Genomic DNA, 10,000 nt, shown 5'->3' on the forward strand with positions numbered 1-10,000 from the left:
AAGCAAGCGAACAAGCAAACACGGGCGTCTTACGAGGTGGTATGGTGTCAGTCACAAAAGCGGTACATATAAGTGGTCAAAATCAATATTGCATGTATTATGATGTTGGAAATGTTCCTGTGTCCCCTGATGAAAATTAAAGGCTTACAGGACCTGGGCGTGTTCAGGTTGGTATGGCCGTAAGCAATGTCAAACATCACTAAAGCAGTATATATAAGTGATCAAAATGATCATTGCATGTATTTTGATGATGTAAATGTTACCATGTCTCCTGATGAGAATGAAAAGCTTACAGCACCTGGTATTCCCAGGCGGTCTCCTATCCAAGTACTAACCAGGCCCTACACTGCTTAGCTTCCGAGATCAGACGAGATCAAGCGTATTCAGTGTGGTATGGCCGTAAGCAATGGTAGCTGTCACAAATGCAGTATATATAAGTGGTCAAAATGATCATTGCATGTATTTTGATGATGTAAATGTTACCATGTCTCCTGATGAAAATGAAAAGCTTACAGCACCTGGTATTCCCAGGCGGTCTCCAATCCAAGTACTAACCAGGCCCGACCGTGCTTAGCTTCCGAGATCAGACAAGATCGGGCTTGTTCAGGTTGGTATGGCCGTAAGCAAAGTCAAATGTTACTAACGCAGTATATATAAGTGGTCAAAATGATCATTGCATGTATTTTGATGATGTAAATGTTACCATGTCTCCTGATGAAAATGAAAAGCTTACAGCACCTGATATTCCAAGGCGGTCTCCCATCCAAGTACTAACCAGGCCCGACGCGGCATAGCTTCCGAGATCAGACGAGATCAGGCGTGTTCAGGGTGGTATGGCCGCAAGCAACGTTAACTGTCACAAACGCAGTATATATAACTGGTCAAAATGATCATTGCATGTATTTTGATGATGTAAATGTTACCATGTCTCCTGATGAAAACAAAAGGCTTACAGCACCTAGTATTCCCAGGCGGTCTCCCATCCAAGTACTAACCAGGCCCGACCGTGCTTAGCTTCCGAGATCAGACGTGTTCAGGTTGGTATGGCCGTAAGCAATGGTAACTGTCACAAACGCAGTATATATAAGTGGTCAAAATCATCATTGCATGTATTTTGATGATGGAATTGTTACCATGTCTCCTGATAAGAATGAAAGGCTTACAGCACGTAGTATTCCCAGGCGGTCTCCCATCCAAGTACTAACCAACCCGACACTGCTTAACTTCCGAGAACAAACGAGATCAGGTGTGTTCAGGGTGGTATGGCCGTGAGCAACGTTAACTGTCACAAACGCAGTATATATAAGTGCTCAAAATGATCATTGCATGTATGTTGATGATGTAAATGTTACCATGTCTCCTGATGAAAATGAAAGGCTTACAGCACCTAGTATTCCCAGGCGGTCTCCCAACCAAGTACTAACCATGCCCGACCGTGCTTAGCTTCCGAGATCAGACGAGAATGTTCATTGCATGTATTTCGATGATGTAAATGTTACCATGTCTCCTGATGAGAATAAAAAGCTTACAGCACCTGGTATTCCCAGGCGGTCTCCCATCCAAGAACTAACGAGGCCCTACACTGCTTAGCTTCCGAGATCAGACGAGATCAGGCGTGTTATGGCCGTAAGCAATAGTGACTGTCACAAACGCAGTATATATAAGTGGTCAAAATCATCATTGCATGTATTTTGATGATGTAAATTTTTACCATGTCTCCTGATGAAAATGAAAGGCTTACAGCACCTGGTATTCCCAGGCGGTCTCCCATCCAAGTACTAACCAGGCCCTACACTGCTTAGCTTCCGAGATCAGACGAGATCAGGCGTGTTCAGGGTGGTATGTCCGTATGCAACGTTAACTGTCACAAACGCAGTATATATAAGTGGTCAAAATCATCATTGCATGTATTTTGATGATGTAAATGTTACCATGTCTCCTGATAATAAAGAAAAGCTTACAGCACCTGGTATTCCCATTCGGTCTCCCATCCAAGTACTAACCAGGCCCGACCGTGCTTAGCTTCCGAGATCAGACGAGATCGGGCGTGCTCAGGTTGGTATGGCCGTAAGCAATGTCAAATGTTACTAAAGCATTATATTTAAGTGGTCAAAATGATCATTGCATGTATTTTGATGATGTAAATGTTACCATGTCTCCTGATGAGAATGAAAAGCTTACAGCACCTGGTATTCCCAGGCGGTCTCCCATCCAAGTACTAACCAGGCCCTACACTGTTTAGCTTCGGAGATCAGACAAGATCAGGCGTGTTCAGGATGTTATGGCCGTAAGCAATGGTGTCTGTCACAAACGCAGTATATATAAGTGGTCAAAATCATCATTGCATGTATTTTGATGATGTAAATGTTACCATGTCTCCTGATGAAAATGAAAGGTTTACAGGATCTAGTATTTACAGGCGGTCTCCCATCCAAGTACTAACCAGGCCCGACACTGCTTAGCTTCCGAGATCAGACGAGATCGGGCTTGTTCAGGTTGGTATGGCCGTAAGCAATGTCAAATGTCACTAAAGCAGTATATATAAGTGATCAAAATCATCATTGCATGTATTTTGATGATGTAAATGTTACCATGTCTCCTGATGAGAATGAAAAGCTAACAGCACCTGATATTCCCAGGCGGTTTCCCATCCAAGTACTAACCAGGCCCTTAGCTTCCGAGAGCAGATGAGATCACGCGTGTTCAGGGTGGTATGACCGTAAGCAATGGTAACTGTCACAAACGCAGTATATATAAGTGATGAAAATGATCATTGCATGTAATTTGATGATGTAAATGTTACCATGTCTCCTGATGAGAATGAAAAGCTTACAGCACCTGGTATTCCCAGGGGGTCTCCCATCCAAGTACTAACCAGGTCCGACCATGCTTAGCTTCCGAGATCAGGCATGTTCAGGGTGGTATGGCCGTAAGCAACTTTAGCTGTCACAAACGCAGTATATATAAGTGGTCAAAATCATCATTGCATGTATTTTGATGATGTAAATGTTACCATGTCTCCTGATGAGAATGAAAAGGCTACAGCACCTGGTATTCCCAGGCGGTCTCCCATCCAAGTACTAACCAGGCCCGACCATGCTTAGCTTCCGAGATCAGACGAGATCAGGCGTGTTCAGGTTGGTATGGCCGTAAGCAATGTCAAATGTCACTAAAGCAGTATATATAAGTGGTCAAAATGATCATTGCATGTATTTTGTTGATGTAAATGTTACCATGTCTACTGATGAAAATGAAAGGCTTACAGCACCTGGTATTCCCAGGCGGTCTCCCATCCAAGTACTAACCAGGCCCGACCATGCTTAGCTTCCGAGATCAGACGAGATCAGGCGTGTTCAAGTTGGTATGGCCGTAAGCAATGTCAAATGTCACTAAATCAGTATATATAAGTGGTCAAAATGATCATTGCATGTATTTTGATGACGTAAATGTTACCATGTCTCCTGATGAGAATGAAAAGCTTACAGCACCTGGTATTCCCAGGCGTTCTCCCATCCAAGTACCAACCAGGGCCGACGCTGCTTAGCTTCCGAGATCAGGCGTGTTCAGGCGTGTTCAGGGTGGTATGGCCGTAATCAACATCAAATGTCACAAACGCAGTATATATAAGAGGTCAAATTCATCATTGCATGTATTTTGTTGATGTAAATGTTACCATGTCTACTGATGAAAATGAAAGGCTTACAGCACCTAGTATTCCCAGGCGGTCTCCCATCCAAGTACTAAATAGGCCCGACCGTGCTTAGCTTCCGAGATCAGACGTGTTCAGGTAGGTATGGCCGTAAGCAATGTCAAATGTCACTAAATCAGTATATATATAAGTGCTCAAAATCATCATTGCATGTTTTTGATGATGTAAATGTTACCATGTCTCCTGATGAAAATGAAAAGCTTACAGCACCGGGTATTCCTAGGCGGTCTCCCATCCAAGTACTAACCAGGCCCTACCATGCTTAGCTTCGGAGATCAGACGAGATCAGGCGTGTTCAGTATGTTATGGCCGTAAGCAATGGTGACTGTCACAAACGCAGTATATATAAGTGGTCAAAATGATCATTGCATGTATTTTGATGATGTAAATGTTACCATGTCTCCTGATGAAAATGAAAGGCTTACAGCACCTAGTATTCCCAGGCGGTCTCCCATCCAAGTACTAACCAGGCCCAAAGCTTCCGAGATCAGATGAGATCAGGCGTGTTCAGGGTGGTATGGCCGTAAGCAATGGTAACTGTCACAAACGCAGTATATTTAAGTGGTCAAAATGATCATTGCATGTATTTTGATGATGTAAATGTTACCATGTCTCCTGATGAAAATGAAAAGCTTACAGCACCTGGTATTCCCAGGCGGTCTCCCATCCAAGTACTAACCAGGCCCTACACTGCTTAGCTTCCGAGATCAGACGAGATCAGGCGTGTTCAGGGTGGTATGGCCGTATGCAACGTTAACTGTCACAAACGCAGTATATATAAGTGGTCAAAATCATCATTGCATGTATTTTGATGATGTAAATGTTACCATGTCTCCTGATGAGAATGAAAAGCTTACAGCACCTGGTATTCCCAGGTGGTCTCCCATCCAAGTACTAACCAGGCCCTACACTGTTTAGCTTCTGAGATCAGGCGTGTTCAGGGTGGTATGGCCGTAAGCAATGGTAACTGTCACAAACGCAGTATATATAAGTGGTCAAAATCATCATTGCATGCATTTTTGTTTTTGAGCTGAAGCTTCTACAATGATACAGTCTGCCAGGAAGTAGAGTCAGAATGTAACAGGTAGATATGAATCAGAGAGAAAAACAAGGCGACCCGGTACAACCAGGGTTTGGGGTGTGATTTGTGTTTAAACTGAAACACTGCCGAGATTGGCTTATGGGAAAAGGCCTACTGCACCTTAGCCAACATCATCACCTTGCGGATTTCGAGCTGTTTCAGCATGTCTTTTTCAGCAAAATCAATTCAACTTTTGCCTGTCTGAAAATTGCCGGACGGCTCTTGTTGACTTTGACGCCGACTTTCTCGTTGGTTTTTGCAGCATTTGTAACAAATTCAAAGCCGCCCTCTCTGAGGAAAGATTGCACTTTCAGGCAATTTCCCAGAGTGCTCCCTACTGAGATATTTAGCTCTTTTGCGTTTTGTTGGTTGCCATTGATGCTTGTTATTCGGAAATGTTTTGTAAAACTTTGGACGAAAATCAATGAACCATGCTCTATTCAAGTGTGTTCGTTGTCTTGCTTGCAGTCAATTTGTAACTCTGAGAAGCACTAAAGAATGTACAGATCCACAGAGGCTTGTATAAAACAAACTTTCAGTAAGAATCAAATGCAAAGATTCTATGCCATCATGGCCAAAGGAAAAGATTTGATGACATCATCAAAGGACAGAATTCTATGACATCATAATGGAAAACATTCTGTGGCACATTCTATGTACATTTTGTGAGGAGGCGCTAGGAAGAGAAAGTGTGGGAAAGATTTTCAAAATTTCTGACACATTGAAATTGGCCGTTAGCACGTTAACTTAGCCCCGTAGTTAGCTCCCCACTCCCCCGTATGCTAACGACCACGTTATCTCCACTGCCTCGTTTTATTTTGGCGTCAATTCAAATTGTGGACAACAGCAAATTGATGCAAAATACAAGCAATGTTAGGAAACCACTTGTCAATATTTCTAATGACAAATCTCGACAGCACACGTCGGCTACCACCTCAGACGTTGGGGTTTGCTGTATTGCCCGAAAGAAACGCAAAAAAGAACTAATTTCTATACTACTTACATCATTGTGTAGTAAAGCCACAAGTAGCGCTGTTAATAGGTTCCAGCTAGACTATTATGTACCTCAGAGGGAAATACGATAAAGAATCAGCCGCACATGATTAAACTACACGTGACACAAACATATTGATTATACAATGTGGATGAGGCTTAAACAAACCTTTACACACAGTTATGGGACATGTCGGTCTAATTCTTGTGTGTTGTTTTTCGCGCACGTACAGACGCACGTGCGACTACATGCGCGCACATGGAGTAACGTTACATCCATACGTAGTTCCGTACATGCTCACGCACATACAAAAGAAACGATGGATGAAACAGGGCGATGACGTCATGGGATGTCTTCCATTGATGATGTCCTCAATTGTTTTCCTTTGATGATGATGTCATGAAATGTTTTCCTTTGATCATGATGGCATAGAATCTTTGCTTTGATCTTATTGAAAGTTTGTTTTATACAAACCTAGGTGGGTCCGTAGATTCTGTTAGACTTTCAAACTGAAACTCAGGCGTGTTCAGTGACGGTATGGCCGAGAAGCAAGTTAACTGTCACAAACGCAGTATATATAAGTCGTCAAAATGATCATTGCATGTATTTGATGATGTAAATGTTACCATGTCTCCTGATGAAAATGAAAGCTTACAGCACTAGTATTCCCAGGCAGGTCTCCCGATCCAAGTACTAACCAGGCCCGACCTGCTTAGTCTTCCGGATCATGACGAGTCGCGTGGTTCAGTGTTGTATGGCCGTAAGCAATGTCAAATGTCACTAATGCAGTAATATATAAGTGTCAAAAATGCAGTATGCATGTATTTTATGATGAGATATGATGTTACCATGTCTCCTGATGAGAATGAAAGGCTTACAGCACCGTAGTATTCCCAGGCGTCTCCCATCCAAGTACTAACCAGGCCCGACCGTGCTTAGTTTTCCGAGATCAGACGAGATCAGGCGTATTCAGTAGGTATGGCCGTAAGCAATGTAAAATGTCACTAAATCAGTATATATAAGTGCTCAAAATCATCATTGCATGTATTTTGATGATGTAAATGTTACCATGTCTCCTGATGAAAATGAAAAGCTTACAGCACCGGGTATTCCTAGGCGTCTCCCATCCAAGTACTAACCAGCCCTACATGCTTAGCTTCCGAGATCAGACGAGATCGGGAATGTTGAGGTGGTATGGCCGTAAGCAAACGTCAAATTCACTAAAGCAGTATATATAAGTGTCAAAATGATCATTGCATGTATTTTGATGATGTAAATTTTCCCAAATGTCTCTTGAGAGAATGAAAACTTACAGAAACCTGGTATTCCCGGGGGCGGCTCCCATCCAAGTATTTAACCGGGCCCTACCCCCCTGTTTTAGCTTCCGAGATCAACACGATCGGGCGTTTTTCCAGGTGGAGGGCCCAATAAAGCAATGGTAATTTCCCCAAAACCAGTAATATAAGTGGTAAAAAATCATCATTGCATGTTTTTTTGTTGATGTAAATGTTACCAATTTCCTGTGAAAATGAAAAGTTTACAGCACCTGGATTCCCATTGGGCTCCCCCACCCAAGTACTAACCGGGCCCTTAGACTTCCGAGATCAGATGAGATCAGTCGGGGTTCAGGTGGAAAGGCCAAAGGAATGTAACTGTCAAAAACCCAGTATATATAAGGGGCAAAATGATCTTTGCAGTATTTTTAAAGAGGGAAAAATTTCCCAAAATGTCTCCAAAAATGAAAATGAAAAGTTTTACAGCACCGGGGTATTCCCTTGCGGTCCCCCACCCAAGTCCCAAAACCCCGGGCCCTAAAAACTGCTTAGCTTCCGAGATCAACGGTGTTCAGCGGGGTTTATGGCCTAAGCAATGGTGACTTCACAAACCCCGTAATATAAGGGGTTCAAAATCACCCATTGAAATGTATTTTGATAAATTTTAAATGTTCCCAAAATGCCCTCCTGATAAAAATAAAAAAGCTTACACCCACCGGGTTTTCCCAGGCGGTCCCCCACCCCAAGTACTCCCCGGGCCCCGCCATTTTTTAGCTTCCAAAATCAGACAAAATCGGGCTTTTTCAGGTTGGTAGGCCGAAAAAACGTCAAATGTAAAAAAAAGGGCTTTATATATAAGTAAATCAAAAATTGATCATTGAAATGTATTTTGTTTATATAAATTTTACCATGTCTCCTGATGAGAATAAAAATTTAAGCACCTGGTATTCCCAGGCAGTCCCCAAATCAAGTACTAAACCACCCCGACCGTGCTTAGTTTCCCGAGTTCAGTTTAGACCCAGCGTTTTTCAGGGGGGTATGGCCGTAAGAAAATGTAACTGTCACAAACGAAAGAATAATAAGTGGTCAAAATCTCATTGAAATGTTTTTTTGAGGGATGTAAATTTACCATGTCCCCCTTGATGAAAATAAAAGGGCTTAAAGCACCTAGTATTCCCGGGGGGCCTCCCACCCAAAGGAACTAACCACCCCGACGGGTGCATTGCTTCCGAGATCAGACAGATGGGGCCGTTTTTCGGGTTTGGTTTTCCCGTAAGCAATGCCCAAATGCACAAAGCAGTAAAATAAAAGTGGTCAAAATCAACATTGCTTTTTTTTTGATGATGAAAAAAGTTCCTTTTCCCCTGATGAAAGGGAAAACCCTTAAACAGCACCTTTTTCCCAGGGGGTCCCCCACCCAAAGTACAAACCCGGGGCCCCCCGACACTGCTTAGTTTCCGGATCAGGCTTTCAGGGGTTATGGCCGTAACCCAATGGAAACAGCACAAACGCAGTATTAAAATTTGGCCCAAAATCACATTGAAAGGTATTTGATGAGTAAATTTCCCATGCCCCCTGTTTAAAAAATAAAAAGCTTCACACCTGGTTTTCCCCAGGCGGTCCCCCCATCCAAGTAAAAAACCCAAAGGCCCGACCGTGCTTAGCTTCCGAAATCGGGACGTTTTCAGGTAGGTTGGCCTTAAGCAATGTCAAATTTTCCACTAAATCAGATATAAAAATGCTCAAAAATCAAAATTTTAAATTTTTTTTGCCCGATGTAAATTTTAAACCCCATGTCTCCTGATGAAAATAAAAAAGCTACAGCACCTGGTTTTCCCAGGCATTCCCCCAACCAAGTATAACCGGGCCCCCGACCCCCAGCTTAGTTTCCCGAACCCCAAAAACAGATCGGGAGGGGGTTTCAGGTTGGTAGGGGGCCGAAAGCAATGTCAAATTTTCCACTAAAGCAGTATTTTAAAAAGTGGCCCAAAATGATCATTGCATGTATTTTGATGATGAAAAAGTTAACCAAGTCTCCGATGGGGAAAATGGAAAATTCCCGGGTTTTCCCCCAGACGGTCACCAAACCCAAATTACTAACCGGGGGCCCCCTACACGTTTTAGTTTTCCAAAGTTTCAACGAGATCGGGCGGGGTTTCATTTGGGGTATGGCCGAAACCCCAATGGTAACTGTCCAAAAACGCAGTATATATAAGGGGGTAAAAATCACCCTTGCTTTGTTTTTTGAGGATGTAAATTTTCCCAAATGTCCCTAAAGAAAATAAAAGCTTACAGCACCTAGTACCCCGGGCCCGGTCCCCCCACCAAGAAACCCAAAACCCAAAGGCCCCCCCCCAACGGGACTTCAGAAAATCAACGAGATCGGCTTTTTTAAATTGGTAGGGCCCGTAAGAAGGGTCAAATGTCAAAAAGCAGTATAAATAAGGGGGTAAAAAACATCTTTCTTGCATGAAATTTTGATGATGAAAATTTTAAAAAAAGTCTCCTGAAAAAAAGAAACCCTTACAGCACCTAGTTTTCCCCAAATTGGCGGTCCCCCCATCCAAGTACAAACCCCGGGCACGACCGGCTTAGTTTCCCCGAAAAAAAATCAGCCCGAGATCGGGCTGTTCAGGGGGGTATGGCCGAATGCAAACGTTAACTGTCCCAAACGCAGTAAAAAAGGGTCGTAAAAATTCATCATTCCCCTGTTTTTTTGATATGTAAATTTCCCAAATGGTCTCCTAGAAAAATGAAAACTTACAGAAACCGGGTTTTCCCAGGCGGTTTTCCCCCCACCCCAAGTACAAAAAACCAGGCCCTACACTTTTTTGGGCTTTTTAACCCCCAGACGAGATCAGGGGGTTTTCAGGATGTTAGGGCCGTAACAATGGTGACTGTCACAAACGCAGTAAAAAAAGTGGTCAAAATCAAAATTGCAT

At 43.0% G+C, this 10,000-nt stretch overlaps 6 non-coding genes and 13 pseudogenes across 6 annotated transcripts; all 19 read right to left on the bottom strand.

Annotated features, from left to right (window-relative positions):
* Window positions 1-286: 286 nt before the first annotated feature.
* On the bottom strand, window positions 287-405 carry LOC125001282. Its single transcript, XR_007111545.1, has one exon. It is a non-coding gene; the product is annotated as a 5S ribosomal RNA (ribosomal RNA).
* A 101-nt stretch (window positions 406-506) lies between these two features.
* Window positions 507-625, bottom strand: LOC125001665 (annotated as a pseudogene).
* Window positions 626-726: 101 nt separating this feature from the next.
* Window positions 727-845, bottom strand: LOC125001692 (annotated as a pseudogene).
* Window positions 846-946: 101 nt separating this feature from the next.
* On the bottom strand, window positions 947-1,055 carry LOC125002338 (annotated as a pseudogene).
* Window positions 1,056-1,156: 101 nt separating this feature from the next.
* Window positions 1,157-1,274, bottom strand: LOC125002025 (annotated as a pseudogene).
* A 460-nt stretch (window positions 1,275-1,734) lies between these two features.
* On the bottom strand, window positions 1,735-1,853 carry LOC125003028. Its single transcript, XR_007111897.1, has one exon. It is a non-coding gene; the product is annotated as a 5S ribosomal RNA (ribosomal RNA).
* A 101-nt stretch (window positions 1,854-1,954) lies between these two features.
* On the bottom strand, window positions 1,955-2,073 carry LOC125003033. The gene has a single exon (XR_007111902.1). It is a non-coding gene; the product is annotated as a 5S ribosomal RNA (ribosomal RNA).
* A 101-nt stretch (window positions 2,074-2,174) lies between these two features.
* On the bottom strand, window positions 2,175-2,293 carry LOC125001594 (annotated as a pseudogene).
* A 101-nt stretch (window positions 2,294-2,394) lies between these two features.
* LOC125002524 lies at window positions 2,395-2,513 on the bottom strand (annotated as a pseudogene).
* Window positions 2,514-2,826: 313 nt separating this feature from the next.
* Window positions 2,827-2,935, bottom strand: LOC125001991 (annotated as a pseudogene).
* Window positions 2,936-3,036: 101 nt separating this feature from the next.
* LOC125003269 lies at window positions 3,037-3,155 on the bottom strand. The gene has a single exon (XR_007112129.1). It is a non-coding gene; the product is annotated as a 5S ribosomal RNA (ribosomal RNA).
* A 101-nt stretch (window positions 3,156-3,256) lies between these two features.
* LOC125001318 lies at window positions 3,257-3,375 on the bottom strand. Its single transcript, XR_007111578.1, has one exon. It is a non-coding gene; the product is annotated as a 5S ribosomal RNA (ribosomal RNA).
* A 101-nt stretch (window positions 3,376-3,476) lies between these two features.
* LOC125002312 lies at window positions 3,477-3,595 on the bottom strand (annotated as a pseudogene).
* A 101-nt stretch (window positions 3,596-3,696) lies between these two features.
* On the bottom strand, window positions 3,697-3,805 carry LOC125002417 (annotated as a pseudogene).
* A 102-nt stretch (window positions 3,806-3,907) lies between these two features.
* LOC125001720 lies at window positions 3,908-4,026 on the bottom strand (annotated as a pseudogene).
* Window positions 4,027-4,127: 101 nt separating this feature from the next.
* On the bottom strand, window positions 4,128-4,238 carry LOC125002568 (annotated as a pseudogene).
* A 101-nt stretch (window positions 4,239-4,339) lies between these two features.
* LOC125001445 lies at window positions 4,340-4,458 on the bottom strand. Its single transcript, XR_007111687.1, has one exon. It is a non-coding gene; the product is annotated as a 5S ribosomal RNA (ribosomal RNA).
* Window positions 4,459-4,559: 101 nt separating this feature from the next.
* On the bottom strand, window positions 4,560-4,668 carry LOC125001560 (annotated as a pseudogene).
* A 2,207-nt stretch (window positions 4,669-6,875) lies between these two features.
* Window positions 6,876-6,990, bottom strand: LOC125002818 (annotated as a pseudogene).
* Between the last annotated feature and the right edge of the window lie 3,010 nt (window positions 6,991-10,000).

This window comes from Mugil cephalus, chromosome 23 (assembly GCF_022458985.1).
Source record: "Mugil cephalus isolate CIBA_MC_2020 chromosome 23, CIBA_Mcephalus_1.1, whole genome shotgun sequence".
Classification (NCBI taxonomy): domain Eukaryota; kingdom Metazoa; phylum Chordata; class Actinopteri; order Mugiliformes; family Mugilidae; genus Mugil; species Mugil cephalus.